This window comes from Hypomesus transpacificus, chromosome 20 (genome assembly GCF_021917145.1).
Source record: "Hypomesus transpacificus isolate Combined female chromosome 20, fHypTra1, whole genome shotgun sequence".
Taxonomy (NCBI): Eukaryota; Metazoa; Chordata; class Actinopteri; order Osmeriformes; family Osmeridae; genus Hypomesus; species Hypomesus transpacificus.
Window position 1 is genome coordinate 577,220 of NC_061079.1, and position 6,065 is coordinate 583,284.

Consider the following 6,065-nt stretch of genomic DNA (forward strand, 5'->3'; position numbering starts at 1 on the left):
TTGGATAGTGAATGTATGCAGTCTTGTGTGAGGACTTCCGTGACTGGTTGTGAGGTTTTAGCTTGCAGTCGTGGATTACATGGAAGCCCTTAGCAAATGCTAGGAAAGGCCTTCACTTGTAGAGTAGTTCCTTTCTGATGTCCAGGAGTATCGGGGGCAAGCGGTTATCATGTCTTGGTCAGTGGAAACAGGCAGACTAAGACATAATAACAGCAGATACCAAAGAAAACCAACACCAAAAAATACTGACTTTCTGTTTGCGTAGCCCCCAGAACACTGGGAACTGAGTTTTGATGAATACCTACAAAATTCAGATCACCTCCATGTTTTTGATTCCTGGTCAGCTAGAGTTTCAACATGCCTTGCATAAATCCTGCCTAGTCTTGCTGACGGGACCTTCTCAACGGTTGTATATTGTTCCAGGTCAAATGGTTGAGGCCAGAGGATCTTTAACGAGTCAGCCATTACAAACAGCCATTAAACTCTGATCAACACACGTTATAAACACAGTGAACAATACGGAGCACCCACAGACCGCTTGGCTGACTCTGATGAGGTGAGAATGAAAGGAGAAGGGTGAGACTGGATCATGTGTGCCTGATTTAGCTGTTAAAACAAAAGAACATAGTGCTGCCTTGCTTGCCCCTGCCTGGATCTTTTCCTGGTCCCGCTTTTCTCAGTAACTCAGCATTCTTCCTGAGCCAGTCTGGGTGGAGGAGAAACCACATCCTCCTGGCTCTGGCTGCCACAGTCGACACCTGGGAGAGCGCCCTCTCCCCCTCTCCCCCTCTCCCCCTCCCCCCTCCCCCCCCCCCCTCCCCTCTCCCCCTCTCCCCTCTCCCCTCTCCCCCCCCCGGCCCTCCAGCGACCTGCCAGACAGCCAGCAACACTCACACACAACAGCATTGTATCTAACCTCTGGCCATTATTCACAAATATACATTTTAAGTGTAAATATTTAAATGCAGACAAATATAAATCTTTAAAAAAAATACAAAAAATACAAATTAAAAACCATTCCCTCTCCCTGGAGCATAATCACTCATTCTCAGAAGTATGAAACACATTCACACATTCACACATTCATACATTCACACATTCACACATTCACACATTCATACATTCACACGCAGGACATTACCTCCAGCAGGCAGACAGGCTGTGCATGCCTGCAGAGGCAGAGGCAGAGGCAGACAGGCTGTGCATGCCTGCAGACGCAGAGGCAGAAGCATGGTTTGTGGAAGCCACACCGTAGCCAACCCCTTCATTTGGGTTCATCCCATCCGGAGAGCGCCGTCGACCGACTCAGACCATACATAAACATCACTCACGACTAACTTCTCCAACAAACCGCTAATCCGCTCTGACAAAGTCTTGCATAACATCAAGTTGACCGTGTGGCTTTTGAGTAACATTTGATGGCGGGAAGTAGAGAGAGGGGGGGGGGGGGTTGTGGAAGACCCCGCAGGCTCGTACGCAGCAGATACACGTTCCAGCTTCACCCAGCTCACGGCTCCAGGACCAGAGAACGCAGCCAGGTCGACAGCGAGAACGCAGCCAGGTCGACAGCGAGAACGCAGCCAGGTCGACAGCGAGAACGACAGATGTGTATTCCGGGAGGGAGGTGTGTTGGTGTAACGGAGCTTTCGGCAGCCCACAGAGACCCTAATCAGACGCAGCTTCCTGCAGAGCCATAGAAAGCCTTTGAGTGGCGGGCAGCCTGGGTAATACAGCACAGATGGGGGGAGGAGGGAAGGGAGGAACAGAGGAAGAGAGATGGAGGACGTGAGAGAGAGAGAGGGAGGGAGAGGGAGGGAGGGAGGGAGAGTGATGAGGAGAGAGAGAGAAGGAGGAGAGAGGAGTGTTGAAAGACGAGCTCCTAAGACCAGCAGCCTTGGCAGTCCAGCGACAGACATCAAGCACACAGACATTGGCACGTGCCTCCGCTTTGGGATTCTTGGGGTTCCAGACAATGGTGTTGGCTCCCCGTATCTGAGTGGGGTTGTTTTCTGTGTGCACAGCCCTCGTGTCAGCCCAGGTATCAGAGAGGCCTCTACATGGTGTGCACACGGAGCGTGGTTGTCTATTTTGGGGGGCCTCTGAAACTGGGTCTAGCAGTTAAATAGCTGCCCTGGATTTTTCCAGTCAAAGTCAACCCTGACAGGTCTGAAATACGTAGAGATACATGTGAGGTGCTAGTGTCCCCCTGGTTCATACGGTGTCCCCCTGGTTCATACGGTGTCCCCCTGGTACACACCGTGTCCCCCTGGTACACACTGTGAGCCCCTGGTACACACTGTGAGCCCCTGCTCTAAGCCAAAACTGCTTCTAAACTTTCTTGTCTTGTCACAATCAGAGCCCGTTGACCAGAGGGCCACCTGGTCCGGGGCAGTGGGCCTGTTGACCAGAGGGCCACCTGGTTCTGGGCAGTGGGCCTGTTGACCAGAGGGCCACCTGGTTCTGGGCAGTGGGCCTGTTGACCAGAGGGCCACCTGGTTCTGGGCAGTGGGCCTGTTGACCAGAGGGCCACCTGGTTCTGGGCAGTGGGCCTGTTGACCAGAGGGCCACCTGGCTCTGTCTGGTGCAGTGCCATGCCGTACGGAGGCATGCAGAAGTGGAGCTCCACTAAACGACACATTCTTCCTACCCAGGGTGCTCCTGGAGGAGAAGGAGGGGGAAACACAAACCCTCTCCATCAGCATGTCTGGTCCAGGGTACGAGGGGGTTCGGGTGCTCCCCCCCCCCCCCCCTCCCACCGCCTTCACACTCTGGAACATAACGCCCTCCTCTTACCACCCAGGAGAAACAATATTAAACCTAAAGTTTAAGTACAAACTTACATGTACTAAAATTGGACACACAAAATCTGTACATGTTTGTTCCCTTCCAATTGTGTAGATAAATATAATGAAAAATATATTAAGATCTCATGTGAAACATGGGCATGTGATTGAGGTCTGATACTTTTCCGCTTGGGCTGTCATCCATTTTCTTTTCATTAAACGGTGATAAGAGAAACAAGTCTGGCATGAAGGCTGGAGCCAAGTGGAGCTCTGCTTTAGATAAATATGCAGCCACTGTTGCTCTGGAACATAATCTGTGATTTTCCTTGCTAGGCTGGATTAACAGTGGGCTCCACAAACACATGGTCCTTACCAGGGGGCTAATTTGGACCCTAACATCCGCACGCCACTCTCCTTTTCCTGGTTTCATTTCTTCCATCCTTTCATTCGAGCTGGAGGACTTGATGCTAGTTTCCCGTCGATGTTCTTTTGACTTCATAAAAATAAAAAAAACCCTGTTTGCATTTGGCCTTTTTACGAAAAACGGAACTCCAAAACGAAGCAGATGATTCTGTCGGGCTTGAATTCAAGAAACGCTGAGAAGCACATTCTTAAATCTGTTAGTCTCTGAGTGTATTTACCGTAGTGATTTTCTACTTTCCACAACATGACCAGAAAACAAGCAAACCTGGATCTAATTAAGAGGCAATAAACGACACTGTGTCGAACAAATGACTGAGTGGGAGATTCTGCCAGCTTTACATTTTTGACATTTTCTCTTATTACAAAGAGAGAGATGGAAGTGATTTTGTTTACCCATTTTAGGAGGACAGAAGAATATAGTGTGCCTCAGGGTCACTAATTATCCTTCTGTAGAATCAACATTACAAGGTAGCTGACATCATAGTAGTCATTTCTCACTGAACACTATGCAAATAACTCAAAAACGTTTCTCACTGGCACCCTGAAATTACACAGCATTAAAAATAGACCTAATGACTAAATCACCGCATCATGTCCAGTTTAATCGCCTGTCCATCTACCGTCGTAATGGTGGAAAATACCACCACACACACACCACACACACCACACACACACACACACCACACACACCAAACACACCACACACACCACACACACACCAAACACACCACACACACACACACCACACACACCACACACACACACCAAACACACCACACACACCACACACACACACCAAACACACCACACACACACCACACACACACACCACACCACACACACCACACACTTCAGGATGGCCGTCCTCTCCCTCCGAGACACCTTTGCTTCCTCCAAGGCCTTCTTCTTCTGGATCGGACGCCAGCCAGGCGTCTGGCTGAGGGGCAGTGAAGCTGGGAGAGCTGCTGCTGACAGGGGGCCCTGCTGGGGGGCCTGTGCCCCCCTGGGGGCCCCGCGCTCCAGGGAGCAGGGCTGTGAGCTCCAGGGGAAACGGCCCCAGGCTGGCGTGAGACGAGGTAATGGGCTGCACATGGCCTAGCGGGGCCTGGTCTTTACTACCACACCCGGTGTGTCTGGAGTCACTAATAACTAACGCTGACAAACATCCACCAACCATCCACCCCCCCCCCCCCATGGGAAGCTCTGTTTACGAGTTTCTGTTTTGAGTACGTAGCTACAACACACACTTACACCAGACAAAATAACACACTGTTACACCAGACAAAATAACACACTGTTACACCAGACGAAATAACACACTGTTACACCAGACGAAATAACACACTGTTACACCAGACAAAATAACACACTGTTACACCAACACAGTCTCTAGCGAGGGGGGGTCTCTCCATGCGGCTGCGGTGTTACTGACCAGGGCTGCGTTTCCCGATAACGATGGATCGTAGCAACGATCGAGCAAAAAACTAAACCATCGATATTTCTTACGTGCGTTTCCCAAACATGCTCGTAAGGAGTAGGCTAATCCATGCGCTTTAAAGAGTTACGAATTTTCAAGAGACACTTTAGCTACGATGTCTTTGGGAGTGGCCCGTAAAACTAAGATTTGTCCTACGATGGATTCTACGATCAACTTAGGCTTACGACACTTTCGGGAAACGCAGCCCAGGTGTCACAGGCCCAGACTCCCCTGCACAGATCAAGCCAAATCTGTAACAAAAAACCCTCTTAGTTTTAGACCAGGCTTAACCTGTGTTGGGGAGGCTGTGTCTGTGTGTGTAACTGGCTTAACCTGCGTTGGGGAGGCTGTGTCTCTGTGTGTAACTGTGCGTGTCCTACACAATTGTAGCTGCAGAACTTAATCGTCCTTCACAACATGTCCCCCGGCCCGCTGAGGGCTCAGTAATGAAGGAAGCAAGAGACCTGGCAGCATATGGCCTCTTTAGAGTGCTCCTCACTGGTGGACCTCTCTTCTCTCCCTCCTTCTCTCCTTCCTTCTCTCCCTCTCTCCCTCCTTCTCTCTCCCTCTCTCTCTATTGGACCTCCCTTCTCTCTCTCACTGGTGGACCTCTCTCCTCTCCCTCTCTCCCTCCTTCTCTCCCTATTGGACCTCTCTCCTCTCCCTCTCTCCCTCCTTCTCTCCCTCCTTCTCTCCCTCCTTCTCTCCCTATTGGACGTCCCTTCTCTCTCTCCCTGGTGGACCTCTCTCCTCTCTCTCCATGCGTTACAAAGCTTTCTCTGTGTGTTGTGGAGCAAGCAGGAGCCACGGACCCTTTGTCCAGACGGCTGTCTCTCCGGTTTAGACGGTTGTCTTAAATTCTACATGCCTCTTAACCAAATTTGGTTTAATAGCACTGCCTCAAGACCGATGTTTGTCTCCGACCCTACTTTAAGAAATTGGACGTAATCCTCACAAACTGCCTCTCAGTGACAGCTGCAGTGGAACACAACAGCACCTCTCATGATGCACACCCCCAGTCAGAGCAGGACTGGAGCTGACCCTTGTTTTGACTCAAAACATGACGTCACTTTAGCTAACGTTGCCTATCCACGTTTTTGTCACTGAGGCTTTAAATCATCTCTACTACACACACACACACACACATTAAAAGTCCTAATATCACACAAGTGTTACTGTAAAAGTCCTTTTCTAAACTTTTTAAAAACCAGGAGAAACAGTTGTGGGCAACAAAAAAAATCCAATTTGTTGATTCCTTTTGGTTCGTCCATTCCTGAATAAATTCAGTTTGTTTTATTTGGTCAGGCCACCGGTGGACAAACAGAGAAGTGGAGGGGAGGGTGTTTTCTGAAGACAACTGTGTTGGCTTGCTAGCTGCTGAA